Below are 27,870 nucleotides of genomic sequence, written 5' to 3'. Positions count from 1 at the left end.
GTAGTAAATGATTAGGAAATGAATTTCAGCTAGTAAAGCTGAAATAGAACAAGATGGAATGAAGGTGTCCACAACTCTTGCAGAATATGGCATCAAATTTTAAACGACGTCGAGTGAAAGCAGCTCAAACCAACCTCACTTGCACAGTGATGGCATTGATGTGAAAATGACAAGGAGCAAGGTGTCTAGCCCTCTTTGGGTTCGAAGAACTCCGTCAGTCAGCTGTACTTCCCAGCTTCCCAGGCTAACGGGAGGGAGGCAAGTGGGACTCAACTGTGGCAAAAACCTATTCCCAGTGGGTGAGAAAAACAAACGCAGCTCCTTGTCTTTCTCCTTTTTGTGGCCGTTCACTGCATAGCCAATGGCCACCTTTAGAAGGAATTCTTGCATACTGTATCCCTCTATCACTGTATTCAGTTTAAATGATGATGCCCTAACTCTTCACATCCTTGGCACAGAACTCTCGCAGTAAAATACATTTGGTCTGCCTTTCCAGTCCCGAAGATGACTTTTTATGCTCTCACTTATTCATTCACCGAAGGGACTTGGCTTGTCAGATGCTGAGATGCTAATATCAAATAAAGCAGACGTGACTCTCGACCTCACAGAGTTCATAATGTGGCAGGAAAGAGCAATCCAGCCCATCCATATTGCTTAACGTAGTAAAGGCTAGTGGGACATGGATGGATGGAGATTTATTTACTTATTTATTATTATTAAAAATTTATTTATTTTTTATTGCAAAGTCAGATATACAGAGAGGAGGAGAGAAAGAGAGGAAGATCTTCCATCTGATGGTTCACTCCCCAAGTGAGCCCAACGGCTGGAGCTGAGCCGATCCGAAGCCAGGAGCCAGGAGCTCTTCCTGGTCTCCCACGCGGGTGCAGGGTCCCAAGGCTTTGGGCCGTCCTCAACTGCTTTCCCAGGCCACAAGCAGGGAGCTGGATGGGAAGTGGAGCTGCCAGGATTAGAACCGGCGCCCATGTGGGATCCTGGTGCGTGGAAGGTGAGGACTTTAGCTGCTAGGTACTGCGCCAGCCCCCCCCCCCCTTTTAAAAAATATTTATTTATCTATCTTTTATTGCAAAGACAGATATACAGAGAGGAGGAGAGACAGAGAGGAAGAATAATGGATGAAAATTTAAATCTCTATAATCAAGCAACTCTAATCCCACTATTTTTTCAAAGATTTTACTGATTTTTATTGGAAAGTCAGATTTACAGAGAGAAGGAGAGAGAGAGAGAGAGAGAGAAAGAGAAAGATCTTCCATTTGCTGGTTTACACCCCCATATGGCAGCAATGGCCAGAGCTCAGATGATTCTAAGTCATGAGCCAGAAGTTTCTTTCGGATCCTCCACGTGGGTGCAGGGTTCCAAGGAGTTAGCCCATCCCTGCGGCCTTCCCTGGCCATAGGCAGAGAGCTGGATCAGAAGTGCAGCAGCTGGGACTCGAACTGGTGTCCATATGGGTGTCAGCGCTGGCAGGTGGAAGATTGGCCTCATGAGCCACTGTGCCGCCCCCAAATCCATTTACTATAAGAGACAGGAGTAGATATAAACAGTGAACTGCATATGATCCAGTTAGCAACTTATTTAATTGGCTTCTAAAAAATGATTAAATACAAAATGCATGCATGTATCTGAGAATTCACAGCAATTCGGTATTACTTTGAAATAAGCAGAAGAAAAAAAGGATCATGTGATGGCGCCAAGGCTGGCACTCAGGATGTCATCCCTGGACAATCTTTGATCCTGTGTGGATTGTCACTTCTGTAAGCCTCCTCTCCTACCCTTCCCCCCAAGGATGCCCTACGCCACTCTCAGGTTCGGATGGGCTTTGCACCCAGACTTCCTAGCCACATTCCCATTGCACACTGCAAATTTCATCTCCGTTTCCTCTTTGGAATTCAGTGATACTACTGTCCCCAAATTAACATGAAGGTTAAATGAGATGATGCCTGGCATTTAGTCCTTAATCTGGCTTCTAGGACATACTGAGGAACGCTACTCTCTTTCCAGTTCCCTTGAAAATGGTGTAAAACGATTCAGAAAAAGCAAAGCAAAACAAACTGTGAGCACTCACAAAACGCCAATAAAAATTTAGCTTTAAATCTATAGGCTAAACTATGCCGTCCGCCGTTCCTCTAAAATTCTAGTGTTTTCACAGCACTTGCTACGTGGTTGTTACAGGCAATGACAGACCTCCTCCCCCCCCCCCCCCCCCCCCCCCGTGAGGCAGTGGGTGTGAGTTTTCAGGAAGAAGTTGATGCAGCTTATGAAGAAGGCAGGATTTGCTGTCAGCAGCAGTGGCCTCACGCATTTGGTTCAAGCCAAATGAGCACCCACCAGTCCTTCTGATGGAGGGAAAGGAAGGTAGGACGAGTACTAAAGCAACGGCCTCAGTCTCCCCAAGCTGGAGGTTTTGAAGCTGGCCCTAACCCTCGGGCAGGACTAGCAGGTTGGCAGGCCGAGGAGCGCCTGGGACTGGACTCCATTTCCCAGAGTTCCGAGGTGCCCTCGGAGCTCCGAGGACGTGTGCGTAGGAGGATGCGTGCGTGCTGGTGTGCGCTGGGCCTCCGGGTGAGTTCCGGGTGCCGGGAGGTTTATTCGCTGAAGGGAACCGGTGCGGAGCGGCCGCGCGGCTCGTTCCTGCCCGGCTCCCGGCGCTGCCCTTTCGGCTCCCAGGCAGTGTGCTGGCGCACAGCTGGCCTGCCGTCCGCAGCTGGCGCGTGCGCGCGTGCGCCGCGGCTTCACCTGTGCGCCCTCGGAGCGCGGCCCTGCTACCCGGCAGCTTCCACAGCAAGTACGCCGGCCGAGCCTGGGGGAGGGGAGGGCGCACGGGCGCTTGGCAGCTCACTTTGTGGGTGCGCCCCTGGATGCGCCTCCAAGGGATCCAGGTGGGCGGAGTGTGACGGGCGGCGGGGCGGGCTGAGCCAGCCTGACAGCCGCCTGCCAGCGCTCGGCGCGCCCTGCGCCCTGTGTCACGCAGGCTTCCCGGAGGGAGTGCGTTCTAGTTAGGGGGCTCGAGGGCGAGAGACCCGACTTGGAGACTGGGCAGGGAGCGCGGCGAGAGGACAGCCAGGGGACTCCGCGGGACTCTTCATGTTTTCGTGAGGTCGTTACCGCTTCCCCGCGTGGCCGTGGCTCGGCTTCACGGTGTCTCCCGCGGTGGCTCGAGGAGGGGGGGCGTTGAGTGGTGTTCCGAGGGGGAGCCCGAGGCAGCTGGCTGGATGGGGGAGGAGGACACCCTCATTCTGCTGGAGGCCTCGGGTACCAGGCGTGCAGGCTGTGCCCTGGCTGTGTGGATCAGTGCCTCCTCCTGTCCAGTGACTTCCTGCAGTCCGAGTTCGAAGCGGTGGAAAAGTAGCTGCTTTCCAAATGCTTTTTTTTTTTTTTTTCAATTCCCGTTTTCAGCTCTTCTGTGTCTGAACGGGATGTCATCTGTCACTGCTTCTACTGATCCCTGTGCCAAGTTGAGAAGTGAACTGAAGTGAAGGTAGGTTTCCTCCTGTGGCCGGTAACTGGAGTGCTTTGCACGCGGGTTTGCAGGAATAGCTGTGAGAACATCCTAGCGCAAAGGTCCCACTTGTCCCTTGCCACCTTTACATCCACCCCAGTGCTCCACCCAGCTGCTTACCAAACAGTTTGTAGTTTTGAATGAAGAGGCCAAGTTTTATTTCTTTGGGTTCTATGTTTAAGGGCATGGTGTTTTTTGGCATTGGGAGCATAGTACCTGTAGATTTGGGATTTGTGATAATGATTGTGATCGATTGAAGCCTCTGTATAAGATCTGTGTGTGTGTGTGTGTGTGTGTGTGTTGAATGAAACTGGAAAAGAAAGTGCCCTCTCCCCACACACTAGAGGAAAGAAATGTTGCCCAGTTCTCAATGTGATGAAGTCCTCAGTAAATGATCAGGTCTGAGTAATTCATTGTTAATGTTGGAGTGTCTGGTGGTGTCACTGGATTGGTAATATATGAAGCTCGTTTCGTACTGTGAGCCCATCTGGGAGGTAGATGCAGGACCCGCGTCGGTGGTCGGATGCATGTGCCCGCGTTCTTGCTGCCACCAGCCCTGTGCTGCCCTTCCTGTTTCTCCTGTTATATGCGTGTTGATGGGAAAGCAGTAAGCATTGCCAGTGTGAAGAGATGCCGTGAGCACATTTTGCGAGAAGCCTTCATTTGATATGGAAACGGACAGGACTGGGATTCTTAGACTTGTAAGGCTAGCTGACTTGAGCAGCTCGTTCCCTGTGCTGATGTAAGTTGCTTGGAAGAGAAGTTCGGAAGAGAATTTGTTTTGTAACAGGGGATGCATAGTGTGGTGTTGCAGAAATGCTGTGGATCCAATCCAGCTGGCGCCCACACATGCGAGAAGGTTGTGGAGGCCAGGTGCGGCAGTGAGGAGAGGAACAGAGCCATGCCTGGCAGCCTTGGGAGGGCCCGGGGGACTTGCTGCTCTGGACGTGTCCCTGCTCTGAGGACTGTCGTACAGGTTTGCAGAGAAAGGACTTCTGGCAGAATTCTGTGGTTGCACTAGTTGAAACTGAGCACCTCTGGGCGCTCAGTGTGGAATGCCACATTCTGTTTCAACACTCTGAGTGTGTAGGCGAGAGGGTGTGAGATGGTGTGACTCCCATCTTGCCGTAAGATGGAGTCAGTCTGGTTTTTGTTCCTGAGGCTGTTGGAGTTCCTCCCGCTTGGTAATTTAGCAATGATGTGTTTTAAAAAAGGTGCCAGGAAGGAAGCAGTTTGAAGGAGGCCATTCATTTTCTTGTTACAAGTCATTGATAACTGTTACAGGAGGGGATGGGTTGCATGAAGCCAGGAGGATTCATCTGCAGTGTAACTGAGGTTTTTCTGGGGGAACACATTCCATTGTACAGCACACAGTTGGGATCACAATGGTGTGGAATGGTCAGCCTGATGAGCCACGGTGGCAGCACCCAGTGTGTGTTTTTGAAGTTAAGAAGTTAGACTATCCTGGCTGTTGATAAACAGGCTTTATTCCATCTCTTATTCAGTATACTTCTTTAAACGTTGTTCTTGCTGTTTATTTGAAAGGAAGAGTTATGCACACAGACGGCAAGAAAGGAAGGAGGAAGAGAGACAGAGACATTCTGTCTTCATTGACTGATTTGTTCCCCAGATAATCACAGAGGCCAGACCGAGCGTCCCAGAACTCTGTCTGGCTCTCTGACGTGGATGGCACGGGTGCAAGTACTTAGTTCATCTTCTTTCCCGGGAGCAGTAGCCAGGAACTGGATTGAAAGTAGAGCAGCTAGGAGTGAATGAGTGGGATGCGGGCATTGCAAGCAGTGGTTTATCCCATTATACCACAGAAATGGAAAGAAGCCTCTTCTAACTTCATTTGGTTCCAGGGACCTTCATTGAATATCAGCTCTGACTGTGACCATATCAGAGCAGAAGTCAGAAATCCATTATGATTTTGCCCTGAATGAGAGAGTGAGGAAATTCCGCTATGGGTCATATAAGGTCCATGATATCATTTGGTCTTGATTCCAAGAAGCCAGAGAGAGATTTGATATTCAAAGTAGTATATGGCAGGCCACTTCTTTTTTTGATTTTTATTGCAAAGTCAGATGTATATAGAGAGGAGGAGAGGCAGAGAGGAAGGTCTTCTATCCGGTGATTCACTCCCCAAGTGACCGCAACAGCCAGAGCTGCGCTGATATGAAGCCAGGAGCTCTTCTGAGTCTCTGACACGGGTGCAAAGTCCCAACCAAGGCCTTGGGCCGTCCTCGACTGCTTTCCCAGGCCACAAGCAGGGAGCTGGATGGGAAGTGGAGCTGCTGGGATTGGAACCTGTGCCCATATGGGATCCTGGGGCGTTCAAGGCGAGGACTTTAGCCTGTAGGCCACACGCTGGGTCCGGTGGGCCACTTCTTAAGGTGATAGTTTTGTATAGCCCCTAAATGAAGTTATGAGTACCCAAATGGTGCTGTTTTGTTTGAAAGAGAAAACTTTCTCACCCCTGCAAAACAATGGCAAGGCAAAGGCAGATTACAGATCTATTTAAGAGGGAGTGTGTTACGAAATGCGATTGCCAATTCTTTGGAAGACAAATAATCCTAGAGAACATGTGTTAATGACACCCATTATGTTTTAAAATGTTTCTGGAGATGCTGGGCAGTTAAAAAGATTTTATTCTTTCTCATAAAAGAGAAGTGGGAATCCTGTGTAATGTGAAGGCACGTGTACCAGAAAATAATGGTGGATCGCATGGAACCTGTTTCTGAAAACAGTGTTATATGACCAGGGAAGGTGCATGTTTATGTCTGTGCCAGAGTGTGTAGAATAGTAGTGTCCTGTGAATAACTTGCAACAGCTCACGTGTGTTGGTCCTCGTCTATGTGAGTACAATGTGGGATTCTCTCAGCGTCGTGGCCTTGGGGGAGACAAAGAGAGGCTGCATATGTGGAGAAGTTATGTAGGCAGAAACTGGTCCAGTCCACCATGAGGGCTCAAAATACAGAGCCCCACATGGTTCCACTGGGTGGCGTGGCCTTGTCCTGCTTTCTCAGGGAATAATGTATGTGAAGGTATGGATTGGTGTACTTTGAGTGGGATGTGCACAGACCTGTGTCAGCGCCAAGCATGTCACAGGACAGCGCTCTGCACAGACCCACGTCAGCCCTGTGTGTGTCACAGGACGGCCCTGTGCACAGACCTGTGTCAGCTCTGTGTGTGTCACAGGATTTTCCAGAGGCATGGGGGTCTGCTCCTGCTGTTGCCCCTCTCTTTCAAGATCCTTGGCATCTCTTACTGAGCATGTGTGAACCAGACCAATGGAGGCTAACCCACTGGGAGTTTCCTGTTTCTGTTGCTTTTTCAAGAGTCTGACCGCCAGGAACACTGCTGAGATCGAAGATGCCACTTAGCCTCTCACCTCTGATGGCCTTATGCTGCGTGTCTGTCCTACCTTCCCACCCTTTGTCATTCCTAACCCTGGTGGTTTTGGTAGCCAAGGCCACTTGGGATGTGCCCATCCTTGGCAGCAGCCGCGAGTCTTCCATGTCTCTTTTCTGCTAGGCAGAGTTGTGGACATTGTATTCAGCAGTGGCTCCTACCTTTGCTCCTGTGCGCCAACAGCAAGGTGGAGTGCCAGGCACCTGTGGAGCTGTGATTTCCTGCCTTCCTTCCTGTACTTCCGTCCTCCGTCGACACTGCACTGCAGTCGGCATGCGAATCCTGGGGCGGGGAGGGGGCTTTCCACCCCATGTCTCCCACTGAATCCTGGGAGGGGGGGCTTTCCACCTTATGTCTCCCACTACGTCCTGCAGGGGAGGTAGGGGACTTTCCACCCCGTGTCTCCCACTGAATCCTGGGGAGGGGGGGCACTTTCCATCTCATGTCTCCCACTAAATCTTGGGAGGGGGGCTTTCCACCCTGTGTTTCCCACTGAATCCTGGGGAGAGGGAGGGGAGGCTCTTCACCCCGTGGCTTGCACTGAATCCTGGGGTGAGGGGATTTTCCACCCCATGTCTCCCATTGAGTTCAGGAAGAGCCGTCAACCCACTTTTCTGCCAGTCTTGCCAGGTAAGAACTGCCATGCCAGAGTCCCCACCCTTGTGCTTCCCACGGGCAGGTGCCAGGGGATAGGGCTAGGGTCAAAAGTGCCATCTTTGCTTCCTTTGCTCACTTAATAGTGATGATACTGAGAAGGATCTGGCCATCTGACCTCCTTTTCTTCTTTAAGATTTATTTATTTTTATTGCAAAGTTATATATATTGAGAGAGGAGGAGAGACAGAGAGGAAGATCTTCCGTATGCTGCTTTATTCCCCAGGTGATCACAATGGCTGGAGCTGAGCTGATCTGAAGCCAGGAGCCAGGAGCCTCTTTCAGGTCTCCCATTTGGGTGCAAGGTCCCAAGGCTTTGGGCCTTCCTCTGCCGTTCTCCCAGGCCACAAGCAGCAAGCTGGATGACAAGTAGAGCAACCCAGACATGAACCAGCTCCCATAGGGGATCCCGGCACGTGCAAGGCAAGGATTTAGCCACTCAGTCATTGTGCTGGGCTCCTCTGGCCTCCTTCCTAATGGGGGATCCTCCCTTGGCTCAGAGGATGGAATGACAGATTGTAAAGGTTGCTGGGTGCTCGTCTTGGCCCCACATGTGGGCTGGATGCAGCTGTCTTGTAAAGGTTGTTGGGTGCTCATCTTGGCCCCACGTGGTGGGCTGGACACAGCTGGCCTGTGTGCCTGCTGTCTGCTTCATGTCCATAGCTATTGTAAATTCCTCTTCATGAAGTGGGCTTTCTCATTTTTTTGGCTGATTTGACTCTAGATGCACCCACCCATCGTAGACACCAAAACTTTTGGAGACTGGGAAGTTTGCTAGAATGTGTTCAGCACGTAACTGTGCTCTGAAGTGGTTGGATTTGCAGACAAGGCGATTTCTTCAAGCCTGGTGAGGGTTTGCCCTAAGATTTGTTTCATTTTATTTTCTTAAGAAAACTACGTGAGAAAAAATTGATACAAGATCTTTGTGCTTACATTTTTATAGCCACCAAAATGAGTGGTGTGTTTTTATGACTATGAGGAGTAATGGGTGGCCGCCGCAGCTGTCCTGTCTGCATGGCTGCCGCAGGGGTCTCTCGGAGATGGGTGCTTGTCAGCTCTTGTACACTAACAGGCATCGGCCAACATCTGCTGAACCTGTTCAGTGAAAGGCAGTGCAGCGTAGCAGTTCAACCAAAGTAACTGTGAAATGAACTGATTTTGTAAGTTGCTCACATTCGGTATTGCAAAATGCTGTGTCTTTTATTTCAGCGTGTCTGAGCTGGTGGCTTGCATTCAGGGCGCACGTCCCCTCAGGGACAGTACACCTTCTGGATTGTTCTGTCTCTGGCTGTGGCTCCTCTGCCACCCTTTCCCTTTCCTTTCTAGAATTTGTTCACTTTTATTTGAAAGACAGATTCTCAAAGAGAAGGAAAAAGAGCAGGGGATCCTCTATCCACTTCTTCTCTCCCCAAATGTTGCAATGGCCAGTGCTGGGCCTCTCAGAAGCCAGGAGCCAGGAGCTTCTTCTGGGTCTCACGCGTGGATGCAGGGGCCAAAGGACTTGGGCATTTTCTGCTGCTTTTTTAGGCATGTCAACTGGGAGCTGAGTTGGAAGTGAAGCAGCCAGGACTCAATCTGGCACCCATATGGAATTCGAGTGCCACAGATGGATGGAGGCTTAGCCTGTGTGCCATGGTGCTGACCCTACCTTTTAAAAAATATGTTAAAAATTTTACTTGAAAGACAGAGTTAGAGTGAAGCAGAGATAGAGGGATCTTTTATCCACCAGTTCACATTCCAAGTGGCCGTAATGGATAGTGCAGGGAAGGCCAAAGCCATGTGTGTGAGACCGTCTTTTGTTGCTTCTAGAGATGCGTTACAGTCAGCTAAGTGAGTGAAACAGCAGTGACTGGAACTGTGATGTTGTAAGGTAATGTCAGCTTAATGTACCACAGGGCACATGAAAGCTAGGTCTAGGGGGCTACCGGGCGGGCCTGGACCACAGGACCTGCCAGTAGTATTGGAGCAAAGGATGGATCACATTAGGCTGGGCCATGACACTAATCAGAATGCAGGTCTCAGGGGACAGATTCTGAGGAGAATATGTGGACTTGTCAATGTGGGACTGAAGTATCTGCTGTTATTTCAAGAGCTGGGGGTGGTAATGGACCAAACTAGCTACAAACGTGGAACTGACCAACATTCATGAGTACTAGGGTTTGGAACAACACATGCTGGTCCAGGATGTAGCCCCGGAAGGTGCACCCCAGAATTGGGCATTGGGGAGGCCGGGTCACAAAGTCCACCAGCACATACAAAGGTGGAGAGTGGAGGGTGGATTATGCCGGGGAAGGGCCTAACACCCACAGGCACCCGTGAGATCTGGGTCTGGGAGTGGACCTGATGGGGAAACTTGGGGAACTCCCCTGGTGAGCCACAGTTCATGCTGGGGAGCGTGTGAGTCAGGGCTGAGTTTGGTCATCCCGAGCAAGGCTGCCCCACTTGCTGGCAGGTATATGGGCTAGCTTGCAGGACAGGTCAGACAGTAGCACGCTGGCATGCACAGGAGCCAGAATGGGGTAAGGGTCATTCTGGGCTAGACTATCACACCTGCCAGTGTGTAAGAAAGCCAGGGATTGGGGGCAGGCTGGGCTAAGCTGTAGCACCCACCAGCAAGAGTTGGGAGTGGGGTGCACTGGACTAAGCCAGATTGCAGCACCCACCGGCAAAAGCCAAGCTGAGGGATGGGCCACACTGGGCTGGGTCAGAGCAACCATCAGCATGTGCAAGGTCTGTGGCTGGGAGTGAATCTGGTTAGGGAGCTAAGAGGACACTCCCGCTGGACTGCCATTTCCACTGGTGAGCCCAGGAGCCAGAATGGGGCAGTCAGCTGGCTGGACATGGCCGCAGCATCCCTCGGCATGGGTGCTATACTGGGCTAGGTTCCAGCACCCACTGGAGCTCGTGAGAAGCAGGGTGGGTATAGGACATGCTGGGCTAGGTCTTGGCACCTGCTGAACCATGTGAAGGCTGGGTTTGGGATTGAGCCAGGCAGGATTGGGCTGTAGAACAAACTGGAAAGAGCCGGAATGGGTGTGGACCAGTTGGGCAAGGCCACTTAAACCTGCCAGGATAGGAGGTGGGCCAAGTCAGGCTGGGCCAAGGATCCACGGGTATGCACGAGGTCTGCCACTGGGGGGTGACCTGATAGAGGAGTGTGGGGAACCCCTCTGTGAAGATGCTGTCCCTGCAGGTGAGCACAAGAACTGAGGCTGAGGGCAGCCCAGACCAGGCCAGTTTACCATACCTGCTGGCATTCATGTGGGTCAGTGCTGGGAGTGGGCTGGGCTGGGTCAGTTCATAGCACCCAGTGGCTCATGTGAGAACCAGGATGGGGCGTGGGATAGACCAGGTTGGGGTTGCAACAGCAGGCAGTCCACATTAGTGCCTGGAAAGGGGGCTCCCAGGGCTAGGTTAGGCTGCAGCAGCACCCACCTGTGTGAAGTGGAGCTGGGGGCAGGCCGGTGAGCCAGGCTGCAACACCCGCCAGCAAATGAGGAGGTGAGGCAGAACATGCCAGCCTGGATTACAGCACCCAGCAGCACACCTAAGAGCCCTTGGGGTGGGGGGAAGAGGGACAAGGCCAACTGGGAAGCTGTGGGGGCTCCCCTGCTGGGCCCCTGCTGCTGCTGGTGGGAATGAATGCTGAGACTTGGGGCAGATCAGGCTGGGCACGGCTACAACTCACATTGGCCTGCATGTCAACCGCGTTAGGGAGAGAGCCAGCTGGGCTAAGCAGCCACATGCACTGGTGCATGCATGAGCCAGAGTAAGTGCGTGGTGGTTGGGCTTTGCAGCAATGTCAGCTGTCAAGTGCTGGGATGGAGGTGGGGAGTGGGATGGGGCAAATCCTGTCAGGCTAGAGCACTGGCAAGTGCAAGATGTGGGCCTGGAAGTGAGCCTAGTGGGGAAGCTGTGGGCCCCCTCTGACAGGCTGCAACTGCCATTGGTGAACATGAGAACCAGGGCTAGGGTTGGACCTGGCTGCACAGGCGGTAGCATCGCTGGCATCAGTGTGTGCTGGAGAGTGGTGTTGGTCATGCTGAGCTAGGCTGCAGCAGCCGTTGATGTATACCAGAGCCAAATGGGATGCGAGATGAAGTGGACCAGCCTGGTGCACAAAGCGGCATGTTCAGGAGTCGAGGCTGGGGACAGGGCTCCTTGGTTACTGGGGGTAGGTACTCCAACTAGGTTGCAGTTCTGGCTGGTGTGTGTGAGAGCAGAGATGGACTGGGTCCCAGTATCTGTTGATTTGCATATGAGATTGGGCATGAGACAGAACTGCCCAGGTAGCCTCAAGTGCCCTTGTGCGTTGTGGCTGATGTGGGTGACGATGCAGCACCCCACATTGGCTGGCACACACAGGATTCAGGTCTGGGGTTAGCTTTGGTGACTGTTTTTTGTGGATCCCCTTCAACTGGATGGCTGATCTCAATATTTCCACCATGGGGAAAGTTCGAGGATCTGTGGTATGATTGGGGTTCGCATGTGTTGGACGTGGGCCTCCTCGGCTGCTGATGCTGGTGCCTTGGACGGCAGATGCAGATACACCTGCAGGGCATGACAGACCATTGAAGCCTACCGAGGGCTCTAGTGCTTTGGAGGGCAGGACAAATTTGTCAGCTCTCCCTGTCAAGCTTTGACAGCAAGTATCTGGCTGAGGGGAGACTCTGAGATGGATTATGTCACCCAGTGGACCTTGGAAGGATTTCTCAGCCTTGGGGCAACAAAATCAATAGCATTTGCGTACCATCGAAAGCACTTGTGCAGTACCCTGGGAGCCTTGGATGGCATCGAGTGGACATCCCCCATCATTGGCCTTGATGCAGTTAGGCTGCTGGGAGCAATGCTCTTCCCTTCTCTCCTCCCTCCAGGACAGGAAGAAGAAAAAAATTGGAAAGAATTGTCTGATCCACTTTCCCCCATTCCTCAACCCTTCCCACCCGAATCAGTTGTCTACATGGTTTTCTGTCCTTGTCAACTGTGTAAACATCATTCAAAATAAAATAGAAAACGTGTGTGTAATCGGAACCAGGTCATTTATGCAGATGGGGAAAATTAGCCATGTGTATTTTAGACTTTTTAAATCGTTTTTTAAGTTCAGAGTTAATTGTGATGGGATTTCGGGGTACTTTCTGACACAGCCGATTCACTTTTATGTTTTACTCACATGATGTTTTGGCAAGATACAGAGAAGTGGTTTAATTAAATGCAGTGGGGAACTCCTAAGTAAGCAGTTAGCTTTAGGATTTCACCAGATGTTGACAGAAATCTCTTGCTTAGAGCAGAAGTTTTATAAATGAACAGAAAATGTTTAACAGTTTGGTAGTTGAAACCCTGACCGTGTGGACTGGGGCAGCCACCTTGTACTCTCATTGTGCACCTGCTGTGCGTGTAGGCAGGCGGGGCCTGCAGACCTGCAGGGATGAGCGTGTGCCCGCTGCTTCACCCTGGGGACTGCCGCGCGGCCATGCCTTGTGATCATTTGTATAAAATAGTCTTTCTTCCAGGAGATGACTCCATCTACCTGACGCCACCACTGTTGGGCTTTATGGAGAAAACCAGAAATGATGTATTTCCCATAAAAAGTGGGAGAACTATTTTATACGAAGCAGTTTATGGAGGATGCATAATTCTCTAAGACAGTAACTGGAGCAATTCTGTTTAATTTTTACTTCCTGAGTCTGTTCCCAAGGTTCTTTGTGTAGGGAGAGGATGCGAATATTTATGGACCAATTGCAAATAGTCCTTTGTGTATCTTCCATGTTAAGTGTCTTCGAATGAGCAGTTCCTCAGTGAAGAAGTTTTACAGCAGAGAGCAAGCAGGCATCCCAGCTGTCCGGAACAGCATTTTGGCTCCCGCTGTGTCCTGTGGTGCTCTTTAGGCCACCTGCTTGGGTGACAGTCTGGCCATGCAGCCCGAATCAGAGGTTATTCCAAGGTCAAGGGGGCCAGGACTGCCCTTTCTGATGGACCTTGGCCATGGGTGTCTGTGACTCTTTCCTCTCCCTCCCTGTTGCCAGTGAGATGCTCTAGAGGCCGAGCAACTGGAGGCTCACAGTAGCGTTTGCCTTTCCCCTGCGCTCTCATGATGTGTTTGAGAACTCATCCTCTAGTCCCAAAGGCCTCGTGCAGGGAGATGTGTCTTTATGAAGGCAGGTGGCACGGAGAGCCTTGCCAGCCGAGCCCGGCCGACCGTAGGCAAGTTGGGACGTGTAGGGCCCACCTGCCGTCAGGCTGACAGTGTCGGGTGTGGGGGCGAGGAGCTAACTTTCCAAACGCTTTGTCTCGAATTTTGGGGAGATTGCTGTTGCTGGGGTGAATGGGACAGGGATGAGGTCTCCAGGCTCTGCTTCTGGATTACAGCCAGAGCAGATGACCCTACGTGGTGTCAGCCAATCAGATGACATGGCCTTCTCCAGGAGAACACAAACCCTAAGATGTATGACAAGATCATGTAGCCCCCCTTTTTGTGCCGGTTTGTCTGTCTCTGAGTGGTGATGAAGTGCTTGCGTGGCTGATGTGGGAGCAGGTTGGGCAGGAGCAGTCTCTGGTGGTTGCAGAGCCATCCGACCCCACTTTGTTTATCCTCGTGTGTTGCGGGCCACTGCTTGGATTCACTCTGACAAGTGCTGTACCACCTTGTACTGTTTCTTGCCGTTCCTACCGCTCCTGCCCTCTTGGTAACGGTCATGAAGACAGGCTGCCAGCTGCCACTTGATAACAGCTGCCTACTGCCCTAGTTGTTCTAGGCAGAAGATTGGCAGAAAACTGTGCCTTGCATGGAGGGGCGTAAAGGGGGCTAGGACTGGGGACACCTGCACAGGGCACCGTGAGCAGTGCCAAGGACCACTCCCTCCTTGCCCCCAGTAGGCCTTCGCAGGCCAAGAACACCTCCCTCTTACCTCTGCCCCCATGAGGCTTTCCTGTGCTCTCAGGATTGTTGGTGACTTCACAGTGTCCCTGAGCGACACTGAAGTGAGGGAACTCCATACCAGGAACCAAAGACAAGGAGGGCCTGTGTCCCCTCATGGGGAGAGAAAGCGGTGGTGTGCTTCCATGAAGATTTAGCTTAGCTTTGGTGTGGTGATGAATAATACAGTTTGTAATTGCCGATGCCCGAGTTCCCATTACACAATGCTCTTGCATTTTTGTTTTCTGTAATCCTGTTGGCCTTGCTTGGATCACATTTGTAACTTCTCTCCGCCTCTGCTGTTCTACATCTGCCCAGCCACACCCGTCTCCATTACCCTACTCTGCTTTGGATTTGTATTTGAAGACCTGGTGGAAGGGATCTGTAAAGCCTGCTTTCTGTTTCCTCTGTTTCTGGGCCCATCCCGTGTGTGTTGGTGGTCTCTGGAGGCTGGCAGGGAGTGCAGGTGGGGCATGGGAGAGGAGCACATGGCAGCGGGGGAGGATGGCCTATGCCATAGAGGTGCGGATCAGTGCGCCAGGGGACCTGGCTCTGCCCTGGGCACCTGATCACTCGCATGGGTGTCTTTCTGCTTGTACCAGTGTCCTTTCTGTCCACAGCATTTTCTCTCCTCTTCTAGTAGCTGTGGAGCACACAGGGAGTGTTTTCGCATTCCTGGCTCTGTAGTGGTGTCTACCTGGTCGATCGAACTTGACTGCATAGTCTAAGTTTCATAGTAGGAACCTCAGCTTTCATTATGGCACTGGTGGTTTCTGGAAGTCTTCCTGTGGGAGATAACCTAGAGTTGCCTTCTGGTCAACACCAGGTTCACTATTCACAGACTTTTCTTTGAAACAAAATGTATATATTGAATGCAAATAGCAGAAGGTGCTCCAAAGCTTCCTTTATAGTTTTACAGAAAGGAGAAGAGAGAAATTCAAAATCCCATTTCTGTGCTGCTCCAACTGCTTCTCCTTCCTTCATTATTACCTGTCTTCCAGGATTATCTGTCTGTTTTCTGTCCCATCTTTCTCCTTCATTTCATTTAGATGCAAGGTCATCTGAGTCAAGAAGAAACTTGACTAGGGTTAAATAATAAATGTGATAGCCCCTGAGAACCCCCACTTTCACAGTATTTCTAATTCTGAAAGTTTGTATTATCAGATATTGTTTGAAACAAAAAGGCTGCTAGAACTCAAGTGTCTTGGAGATTGGGGTTATAATCACCTAATTTCCTGTAATGATATTTGAAGAGCATTTAAATTTGAACTTTACTGTCTTTACACTTAGCTTGTGAGTTACACAGATGTTTGGGCTGGGTTGGGCACTTTATACATTCTTGCCTCTTAAAAAGCATTTTATGGGGCCCGGCGGCGTGGCCTAGCGGCTAAAGTCCTCGCCTTGAAAGCCCCGGGATCCCATATGGGCGCCGGTTCTAATCCCGGCAGCTCCACTTCCCATCCAGCTCCCTGCTTGTGGCCTGGGAAAGCAGTTGAGGACGGCCCAATGCATTGGGACCCTGCACCCGTGTGGGAGACCCGGAAGAGGTTCCTGGTTCCTGGCATCGGATCGGCGCGCATCGGCCCGTTGCGGCTCACTTGGGGAGTGAAACATCGGACGGAAGATCTTCCTCTCTGTCTCTCCTCCTCTGTGTATATCTGGCTGTAATAAAATGGATGAATCTTTAAAAAAAAAAAAAAAAAAAGCATTTTATGCACAGGTACTATTATAGATTAAAGTGATAGGTTTATTTAAAAGATAAGAAATGCAGACATCCATGGGTCATGTCGCGGGGTAGAGTGGACGAGGAAGAGAAAAAGTGACAGAGAGAGAGAGAGGTTGATGGATCTGCATTCTGTTCTCTGCATCTTCAGGAAGCTGGAGCCCCTGCTTGTTATGGCCTCTGATGGATTTCATAAGGGGAGGTGTCACATTATACTTTGCCAGGTCCCTCGTAGGGGGATGCACTTGCTGGGCAAAGGTTCATTTGATTTGACAGGGAGGCAGATAAAGGTGTGAAGGGTTGGGAGGTGTGGCTTCCAAGTAGCTAACTACCTATGCTTTATCTCTATCCCGTGTCATTCCCCCCGTCAGACATTGGTGCCCCTTCATCTTAAGAGCTGCTAAAGGATGTGGATTCATCCTACCTTCTGTAACTGCTTTATGCTGATTAGGGGTGTAGGCCTTGCCTATCCCGGGTTTGGAAATTTCTTGTGTCTCATCTAATGGGTTTGTTTCATGAACCAGGGACTTTTCAGTTACTGCTAATGACTGTGTCCCCTGCGTGATCATTGTTATGCCTAAGAAGTGGTTGGATTCTGAAATAGAAGAGTTTATCAGTCAGCGTGAACAGAACTGGATTGGATCTAATTGGAGGTGGAGTGTCCTTTAAGAAGGGGAAGTATTTTATTACTTGCCAAGTACCGGGTGTTGGTCTGTTACTCCTGTGCAGATCTAGCCTCAGTGTAAAGACTTTCGGTGTCTATTCCATGAATGTACTGTTGTTACAGTAGAGGTGGTAGATTCCATGAATCACTGTGCAGGCTCCTGCTTGTTTTATGAGTATACACTCTAGAGGCTGTCCGTTGCTCATAGCTACTTCAGACAGTGTCCACACACTTGGCTGTGAAAGTTGGCCTGAAGTTTAGGCCACATTACTTAAAGCAGTGGTGAGGTTTTTAAAATTCGTTGTATGTGACATAACAGGGCTTTGTAACATTACAATAGAAGGCAACAGAGAGAGGTGTCAGGAGCTTCACCCAGACCCCCCCAGCACTTGAGCCACCATCATAGTTCTCCCAGGCACACCATCAGGGAGCTGGATCTTAAATGGAGCAGCTGGGAACTGAACCACCGCCCAGAGGGTGCCAGTGCTGCAGGCGGAGGCTTACCGTGCCATGCCACAGTGTCAACCCCCGTTGAGTGACTTTTGACACAAATGAGGGTTCGTTGTCAACTGGAGTGACCTTGGAAGTTCAGAGCTTTGGGTACCTGTGCGTTTTCTGTTTGGGTTGGAAAAGGATCAATGGAAACTAGAATATATTTGTGCTTATTTTCTGGAGACAGGTTAGTAAAGTCAGTCTGACAGTCTCCCCCACCCCCCCAAGTATGCTCCTCTGCTTTGTATAGGATTCAGCGAAGGAGGTGGGCTACTGTGACCACTGGGGTTATTTTGTGAACAAAGAAGGCAGGAATGAGTCACATCCCTTATCACCTGAAGTCTTTCTCCTCCAAATACCGGACAGAGTATTCGAGTTAAAGCTGCTGTTCTCAGATGGGTAAGGTCATATTTGCTTCATAAGCTTTTGTTGAGAGCCCTTATGATCAAACATCTTCAGTAGAACCTTGCTGCTATGCCGGTTCACTCCAACTCCGTGTAGTGAGGTCTCTTAGTGTGTCTCAGCGGACAGGTTAGAGGCGTTTCTATAACCTCCTGTGCAGCTGCTCCTTTAGCTGCCTCCTCCGAACCTTTCTTCCTGCTCCGTGTAGGCATCCCTGAAACGGAAATGTGGATCCTGATGTCATGATCAGAACCTGAAGTGAAAAAATAAAATCAGTGGCTATTTGTTGTCACACACTGCGCCCACATTTGAATTTTTCCAATCCTAGCATGTTCCTTTCCAGTGTAAATCTGCCATGCAGGGATGAATCATCAGAATTCCACTTGGTTAGCACATGCTGGAAGGTTGATTCTGATGCATCATCCGTGTCTGTGTACAGCAGGGCCGGATATCCAGAAAACACACAGATCATGCTTCCTGCTCCTGGATGGAGGCAGGGACAGCTTTTGGAGATTTGTAGTCTCCTGTGCCACCAGGGGACTACACCATGGGAAGAGCTTTTTCAGGTTCTTTCTTAGCATGGGTACTATGGCCAGCCTGACTGGCCCCCACCCACTCTGGCACTCACCAGTGGGTGCCGTGGCCTAGCCCAGCCTGTCCCACACCCACTCTGGCTTTCGCAAGTGCCAGCCGGTGCTGGAGCCTAGCCTAGTTGGCACCCCACACACATGCCTTGCCCAGCCAGTCCAGTCTGCTCACAGCCACAGTTTTACACTCACTGGTGGGAGATACAGCAGAGGAGTCCCCCAGGCTCTGCTGCCAGGCCCATTCCAAGCCCATTCCAAGCCCATTCCAGGCCCATTCCAAGCCCATTCCAAGCTCAGATCCCGCATGTGCTGGTTGGTCCTTCACGGCACCCTGGCATGGCCTTCTGCAGTCTCAGCTCTCACTGGCAGACTTGCAGCCTGGCCCAGTCCAGGCGTAGCCCACACCCTGTTCTGGCTCTTGTGTGTGCCAGCGAGTGCTATGGCCTGGCCTAGACATGCCCTCTCGTTTCCACCCTGAAACCTCTACCATCTCTGCTCCCTCACCTACCTGTGATGGCCCAGTCCGTGGAAGATTCCAGAAGTTATGCCTGCCTTGTTAAGCATGCCCTCAGCTGCTCACACTCCAGCGTGTTCCCAGCCTTCCTTTCCCGGGCAGCCCTCTGTCTGGGGCTAGGGTGGGATGGCCTGGCCCAGTGTTCCCTGCCTTCCCACATTCCTTGAGTAGGTAGCTGTGCTGGCACACTGGTATAGGTAACACAGATTTGGCATGTAACCAGGGCCAGAGTGCCGTCAGCTGTTGGCTGCATTTCTCCCTGCAGCGTAACCCTTGCTTCGGTACAATGCATTCTAGGCAGTTGCCAACATCTGGGGCTGGACATATTTAAGTGTACATTTCAGCAAACATATACATATGACTGTGAGGCCTTCACCACCATCTGTTCGTGGGGATTTTTGATTTTCCTTTTTACTTCTCCCATGATCCACTCCTGTCTTCGTGAGGACAGCAGTCAGCTTGTGTCATTTCCCTTGAATTACCTCTTAAAGGTCCTGCGCCTGAAATCAGTCACATTGGGTGTTAGGGCTGCAGAGGGAACTTTTGGGGGAAATGAGAAGGGGCTCAGTGCTCCTCCGCCTTGGAGGAGGCCTGACTTCAACCAGATAAAATGTACAAATACAAAGAAGCAATTTCAAATATCTTGTGTACACAGGCACAAACTCAAATTAGAATATCGAAATTTTTATTCAGGCAAAATGAATACGACAAAACTGAAGGTGACATGTTAGAAAGCATTAAAATCACATCTGTACTGAACGTGTGGATCAGTGCTACCCTGAAAAGCAAAGTCTGTTTCCCTAAGATTGAATTCAGGTTTATTCTTGGAGAATTTTTTAAAAATTGTTAATCTAAGGGTAGTTTTTGGTTGTCGTTCTCCCACAGGCATTATGGACTTGAGATTGTTTTTGTAGAAGTTTCTTTTCGGTGCCTCCCTGTCTGGATTATTTGCTACAAGCATTAATGAAGCCTTCTTGCTGCCTCTGTGTGATGTTACTGTGGTGTGAATGGGGCCTGGATTTACTGCTGGGGGAGAAGTATGGCATTTGGACACATTAGCCTCTTCCGGGTTATGCCAGTTACCATTTGTAGCCTTTGTGTGAGATAAACTCAGGTGTGATGATTCAGCCACAGGCCAAGCAACATCACAGAGGACCGATAAACATGTCACATGCCAGCAAACTACGATGCGGATCAACACGCAAAAGTTATTGTGTTCTCTGCAGTGTCACCAGTACACCGTTGTGGGAATCACTTCAACAGAAGCCTAAAGATCGTAGAGGTGTTTACAGTCAAGCTGTTTGCTTAGACAAACACTTAAACGCCAGGGATTTCTGCTGCCTGGGATCTTCATCCATAGTGAACACGCCAAGGCTTCATTCACACTCACAACTTCCTTAATATCCAAAGTCTTACCTCTATAAAGGATACATTGCCTTCAATGTTATGGTGAAGATATTTGATGTGTTAGAGCAGTCTGATGACCTTGGACTGAGGGTCCAGCTGTTTGTTCCCTGGAAACAGCCTGTGTGGCCTGTGCAAGGAGTATCAGAAACCTTGAGCGGCATACTTCCTTTGTCTCTGGAAGCAGCTGGCCAGCAGATGCAACCAAGGTGTGATACAAGACAACATGCAAGAGGGACATTAGAGCTGGTCCTGACCAGCATGCAGGGTGGATGCCAGGGGCACTGCGTGCCACACGTGGCAGCGCCACAAGTAGATAACCAGTGTTCCTCGCATTCCAAACTGCCACACGTGTCTTGGCAGGGACAGTGTTGCCTTTAGAGCCCAAAGTGAACAAGATGTTTTGAAGTTTGCAAAGATTTCCGCAAGGTCCCCTATGCTGAGGGCAGCAGCAACTGCTTTGCCTATGAGGAGAAAAAGTTTTACAGCGCCTCAATGTCCCCTCTCTTAGGAAGTCTGCAAACAACACTTGGCTTTGTTTTTGTCAACTCCAGCCCTTATGTCCTCCTCTGGCTGTCCCTTCCTGCATGATCAGGCACAGTACTCCCCAACAACTCGTACCATTTCTCTGGATTTGGTAAATTAGTGCAAGGTCACCGCTATAGTTTCTACCTGTGGGACATTTCAGGCAAAACAATGTCCTTTTCCGTGTGACGTATAACTTAATTCTGTTTTGTCTGTGTCACGGGCATGGCGTGCTGAAAGCCAAGAACCCTCCATGCGGCTGATCTTTCTGGGTGTGAGGCTTCGGGTGGGCAGCACAGGCTCGCAGCCTGGACGCCTCGTTCTTCCCTGGGCCAGGGATGTCCCCGAGGACACATCAACAGGAAGCGAGGTCAGAAGCACGGTAGCTGGGTGTTAGATTCGCCAACCACTATGGAAAGAGTAACTCAGCTGAATACAGAAGATTCTAGACGGCCCTTAATTCAGGGAACCACGGTCATGGGCTTCCCTTCCCCATGCAGCAGAAAGACAGGCATGAAGAAGTGTGCTGCAGAGGAAGAAGACATACAGGGGCCTTTTAAACTCCCCTTGACAAGGAAGCTGAAACGGGGGTCGCCTGGGTCCTTATTTGGTGGGGGGATATGGGTTTGTGCCCCTCATTGGTACAATGGTGGTTTCACAGCTTGAGGGCCTGCCAGGCTTCAGTGGCTTCACAGCCTGAGGGGCCCGCCAGAATTCCGCAATCCTTTCCCATTCGGTTGGAAGCAAACTCCACCCTCCTCTGGTTACCATGGTAACCATCACTGGGCTCTGAGCCCACACTCGGTTGCTGGCCTTCTGCATGCTCTGTGGCCACCACCCTGATCCATGTTTGGGACATTGCTGTTTTTCAGTGTCGTGTGAACTGACACTCTTGGGGGCACCCCCTGCCTAGTTCCCAGGGCTGAGGCTAGAGCCTCCCCAGACCCCCGTGCTTAGTTCCCAAAGCTGAGGCCAGTGGGCCCACCCTGCCTATTTCCCAGGCTAGTGAGCCCCAGCTGGCTGAAGGGACAGTGTGTGTCTGGATCAAGCGCTCCTTTCCACCACCCCCCTCTGAGTACCCGGGAGGACCATGCAGGAACAGTGAGCAGGAGAACCCAGAGTCCGTTCCAGGAGGCAGCTTTGCTTTGGGGATAGCCCATTGCCAGGCTGCCTGAGAGAAGGGCCAGGCATTCCATAATGCAGTGGGCCAAGCAGGAACCCTCCTCCCCCGTTCCAGGGTTTCCAAGCCTAGGAACAGATGTAGGCTCTGGGTCAGGCCTGTCAGCCGGGTGGTCTCATGGCCCCAGGATGGTGAGGCTGTGGGTTGCAGCCTACTGCCAGGGAGCTGAGCGTTGGCTCCAGGCTGAGTTCCGTGTGGGTTGCTATTTACTGGGATCGAAGTGGCTCTAGATTAGGGCTTTGTCCATATCTGGGGGAATGGCATGGATTTCTAGGGTACCTGATTGCTGGGAAATGCCTGCTGTGTGTGATCCTATCCCTCCTCCGTCGGCTCAGGGGACAGTGCCATCTCTGAGCTCTGCCTGCCAACCCTTCACCCTTCCTGTCCCTAGGTAGGACCCGGATGTGTCCATGCACAGCATAAGATGCAGAAGCCAGGCCCTTGCCCTGTTACTCAGGGGAAGAAGCCCGATTGGATATTGTCTAGGAAGCCCACTACTTCATGGTCATTTTTCACACGTCATCTGTGTCAATCTAAAAGGCAGCATTACAGAGAGAAAGGGAGGGTCTTGAGTCTGCTAGTTCACTATCCAAATGGCTAGACTAGGCTAAAGCCAAGAGCCAGGATCTCCATCTGGTCTCCCATGTGGGTTCAGGGCCTAAGTTCTTGGGCGTCACTTCTGCCTTCCCAGACACATGAACTGGGTTGAAAGTGGAGCAGCCAGGTCTTGAACCAGTACTGATAGGAGATGCTGCTGTTGTAGACACTGAATCTTCTGTGTCATGAAGCCCGTCCCGCCCCCCCCCCCCCACACACACACCATTAACACTGTCTTGAGAAATCTTACCTCCTAGCCCTCCTGCAAGAGGAGAGGCAACCCAGCAGGCTTTTCATCCTCAGGCCTTCGGGGCTGGGACCCCCAGGAATTTGTCATGTGGAACAATTGCCGGCCCAGTTGGAATGTGTCACTGGGCCAGGTTCCACCACATCCTGCCCTGCAGGCCAAGGAGGGGACACTTGGCCTTCCCCCAGGGATTCCCAGCACCAGGAATGGGAACCCCAAGATGTGCCTTCATATACCCTGCTCATGATCCTGACCGTAACCCCTGTCCTTTGCAAGTGGGTTATGGGAATAGGTGACCGATGAATCTCAGTCGAGCATCATCAGACTTCAATGTGAGCTCTCTGGGGAACTTGGACAGGTCACGGTTTCACCCTCCGATGCCTAGGACGGCTGGTAGGTGACAGAGCTGGTCACCCACCTCCTAACCATTGTGCATGGCGCCCACTCCTGTGCGCCTCAGGCTGGGAGTCCATCTGTCGAGGGACAGCTGTAAGCTGTGGACAGAAGTCCCTGGGGCCCTGACCACCTGCAGGCATAGGCGAGAGTGGGGCCCAGCCCTGCTCCCAGGTCAGCAGGTACCACCAGCACTGCCTGAGTCTGTGCATCAGTAACCAGCCTTCGCTTTCCTGTTTTCTCCACCAGAAGTGTAACACACCCAGCCTTAGGGGGTGACCTCCTCCTCTCCCCTTCAGGTGCCTTTCTAAGAGCAGAGTTACAAAACTGGCTGACTTTAGAAGCACGGCCAAGCCCACGCCCTGGGCTGCCAGCTGCTGATGTAATAGCTTTTGCTGTCATTAAATGGCCCCTATACTCCCATTCCAAAAAAACCAGAAGTATGCGCTTCTTTCTGTGTTCTATATTATCTTCCACAGATCAGAGAAAAACGTGTTTGTCCTTTGGGGACTGTCATATTTCAGTAAGCTTAATGGATTCTGATTGCATTTATTTTGGTACAAAAGACAGGGTTTCACCTTTTCTCATTTTTTTGACTAAATTGTTTTCCATAGTGTTTCTATACTATTTTTCTGTAGTGTATAGATGTATTTTCCATAGTGTTTATATGCTATTATCCATAGTGTATAGATATATGTTCCATAGCATATATGTACTATTTTCCATGGTGTAGAGATATCTTTTCCATAGTATATATGCTGTTTTCATTATCGTCAGTTACTTGCTGAACATCTGAGTTAATCGCATATCTTAGCTATTGTGAATTGAACTGCAGTAAACTTGATTTTATTTTATTTGGGTAAATTCTCGGGTGGGATGGCTGGGTTGTGATAGATCTGATTTCATACTGTCTTTCATAATGCTTGTACAAATTTGTGTTCCCACCAACACTGGACTAAGGTACCTTTTCCTCTGCACTTCTGGTGGTACTCATTGTTTCTGGTTGCTGTATGATAGCTGTTTTAACTGGGGTTAGGTGGAACTTCATTGTGGTTTTTTGTTCACTGGTGTTCCTAAGTGTTTTGTCTTTGTGTGTTGGCCATTTGAATTCTCTCTTGAGAAATGCCTGTTCCTGTCACTTATGCAATTCCTAACTGTATTGTTTTTGTTGTTGAATTTCTTGAGTTCTTTATATGTTCTGGATTTTTGTTAATTATGTATTTTTATTGGAAAGGCAGATCAGACTTATGGAGAGTGGAGACAGAAAGATTTTCCACCTGCTGGTTCACTCATTAAATAGCCACAGTAGCAGGAACTGAGCTGACCTGAAGTCAGGAACCAGGAACTCCTTCTAGTCTCCCACATGGGAATAGAGTCCCAAGGCTTTGGGCCATCCCCTACTCCTTTCCCAGGCCATAAGCAGGGAGCTGGTTGGGAAGTGGAGCAGCTGGGACACTTGCTGGTGCCCATATGGGATCCTCATGGTTGCAAGGTGAGAATTTAGCCAATTGAGCCATCATGCTGTGCCCAGATTTTAGATGTTAATCCATTATCAGTTACATAGTATGCAAGTATTTTCTCCTGTTCTGCCAGTTGCTTCTTCACTTTGTTGATTTTCTTTGCAGTTAAAAACCTTCTTAGTGGCCATGTGGCTGGCTGGCTGGCCATGTGCATGCAGGCCTGACCCCAGGCCATGCTCTGAGGCCAGCAGGCGCCATGTGGCTGAATGTCCATAGGGCATAGGCCCAACCTCCACTTTTGGGGGCCAGGAGTGCAGGTTTGTGGGGGGGTCCCAAAGATGGTGCTGACAGTGGTGTGGGGAAACCCGGGACCTCTCGTCCAGGTAGCTGGAGTGAGCCTGGGGATTGTCTCACATGCATGGTCCATGGATGGATCAGGGAGGAGGGTCAGGAGATGTGTGGGAGGGGAGACCACTGAGGGAATGTGTTGCAGTTGAGGATTGACTTCTGAGGGACTTCCATCCACAAAGCCACTGTACTTGCAGGTAAGCGGGGGAGTTGAGACTGAGTGGTTTGCAGTTTCCACTGGTTTGCTTAAGAGCTGGGGGTGATGATGGGCTGAGCTAGGCATGTCCATGGAACCCACCAATACTTATGGATTCTGAGGTTGGGAACAGTCCGGCTAGTCCAGGCTGTAGCACTTGCAGACACACTCAAGGGTAGGGTATGGGGCAGGCCAGGCTACAACATCCACCAGCTCATACAAAGGCCTGGATGGAGGGGGCAGACTATGCTGGGTCATGGCCTAGTGCCTGCCAGCACATGTGACATCTGAGTCTGGGTGTCAGCCTGGTGGGGGAACTTGGGGGAATTCCCCTGGTGAGCGACAGCTATTGCTGATGAACATGTGATTCAGTCCTGGGTGTTGGGCGAGCTGGATAAGGGTGCTCCAATTGTTGACAAGTATGTGGTAAGTTCCAGAGGGACCAGGCAGGGCCAGACCAACCTAAACTCTCTGGCATGTACAGGAGACAGGCTGGAGTATGGGTCATGCTAGGCTAAGCTGTCACATCTGCTGGTTTGCACGAGCCAGGGATAGGAGCAATCTGGGCCAGGCTAGGCTGTAGCACCTGCTGAGTTGGGACTGGGGGTGGGCTGAGACAGGTCAGGCTGCAGCATTCCATGGCAAGGACCAAGTCAGGGAATGGACTGTGCCAAGCCTGGTCAGAGCAATTGCTGGTACACCCAAGATCCGTTGCTGCAAACAGGCCTAGTTGGGGAGCTAAGGAGACGCCCCGCTTGGTTTGTGGTTCCCCACTGGTGAGCATGAGAGCCAGAATTGGGGTGGCATTCTGGGCAGGCATGACTGCAGGATCCCTCAGCGTGGATGTGGACTGGGTCTGAGGAACACCAGACTGGGCTAGACTCCACATCCTCTGGTACTCAAGAAAGCCAGGGTGAGTGTAAGATGGGCCGGGCTGTCTTAGCACCTACTGAACCACATGAGAACTGTGGGTGTGGACCAGGTGTGGCTGGGCTGTTACAGTAAGAACTGGAATGGGTGTGGGCCTGTTGGGCAAGGCCACTGTTCCTGCCAGGACAGGAGGTGGACTAAGTCCCACCCTAACCCAGCTCACATGCAGGCCAGTGGATTCTGTAGCTGTGCCTAGTCTGGTCTGCCCCCTGATTCTAGTACTCAGAAGCAGTGGCCTAGTAGGAGCACCTCCCACAACCCTCATGCTGGGCTCGCACCCCCCACCCCCCAGGTCTCACAAGTGCTGGTGGGTGCTGTACCTCAGTCTGGCATGGCCCACGTCACCTTGGCATAAACCAGCAGGTGCTGTAGCTTGGCGCAACCTAGCCTGTGCCTAGATCTAGCTCATGCTGATGGCTGCTGCTGCCCAACTCAAGCCAGCCAGCCCCCAGTCCCAGCTATAATGTGAACTGCTTGGTGTTGCGGCCCAACAAAGACTATCCTGCACCCTGTCCTGGTTCTCACATGTGCTAGTGGCTGTTATGAACTGGTCCAGCCTGGCCCGCCCCTAGACTCTTCCCACCCTGTTCAACTATGTAAACATCACAAAAAAACCCCAAGTTTATTAGCTAGAGATAATTCCAGTTGGCTGTTTCTGCTTTTGTTGTTATGGAGTCTTCCAGAAGTGTTTTGCAGTGGAGCCTGCTCTGGGACGTAATGGGTTAAACCACTGCCTGCGCTCCCAGCATCCCATATGGACACCTGCTGATGCTCTGGCTGGTCCACTTTCAATTTACTTCCTTTTTACTGCACCTGGGAAATCAGCAGAAGACGGCCCAGGTGCTGCACTCCTGTACCCACCTGAGCGACCTGGAAGAGTCTCCTGGATGCTCGTCTTGGCCATGCCCAGGCCCAGCCATTAAAGCCATTTGTGGAGTGAATCAGCAGATGGAAAATTCTCTCACTTTCTCTTTCTCTCTGGTACTGTGCCTTCCAAATAGATAAATCTTTAAAGAAAAAATAATTATTTACCTATTTGAATACCTTGCATGATTTGGTCGATGTTTTTCTCTAGTAATTTGATGGTTACACATTTACTCATCTGAATCCTCGACACACTTAGTTGGGATCTTTTTCCATGCTTGTGTGGATGTATTCAGCTGCTGAAGGTCCAGTCCTTTCTCCAGGGATTGCTGTTAGCTCCTTTGACAAGAAAATTGATTGCAAATGCACAGATTACCCTCTAGGTTGTCTGTTTTCTTCCGTCTGCCGATATGTTTATTTTTGTGCCAATATCAGGCTATTTTGATTACAGTTTCCCACAGTGCTTTTTCCAGTCTCGTATTGTGATGCTTCAGATTTGCTTTTGCTTTTAAGATTTTTTTTTTTAAATTGGAAAGTCAGGTATACAGAGAGGGGGAGAGACAGAGAGGAAGATCTTCCGTTCACTGATTCACTCCCTAAATGTCCGCAGTGGCCAGAACTGAGCTGATCCGAAGCCAGGAGCCAGAAATTTCTTCTGGGTCTCCCATGTGGGTGCAGGGTCCCAAGGCTTTGAGCCATCCTTTGCTGCTTTCCTAGGCCACAAGCAGGGAGCTGGATGGGAAGTGGAGCTGCTGGGACAGGAACTCTGGCCCACATGGGATGTAGGCATTGTAAAAAAAAAGCCTGCTGTGCCATAGCATCAGCCCCAGAGGCTAGTGGTGTGTGTGTG

The 27,870-nt window shown here is 50.8% G+C and overlaps 1 pseudogene; it reads left to right on the top strand.

The window, feature by feature from the left end:
- The first annotated feature begins 2,374 nt into the window (after nt 1-2,374).
- LOC131482983 (zinc finger protein 717-like) overlaps nt 2,375-27,870 on the top strand; it is a 36,866-nt pseudogene continuing 11,370 nt past the window's right edge.

Source organism: Ochotona princeps, chromosome 22 (assembly GCF_030435755.1).
Source record: "Ochotona princeps isolate mOchPri1 chromosome 22, mOchPri1.hap1, whole genome shotgun sequence".
NCBI lineage: Eukaryota > Metazoa > Chordata > Mammalia > Lagomorpha > Ochotonidae > Ochotona > Ochotona princeps.
This window is presented reverse-complemented; position numbering and strand designations above follow the sequence as displayed.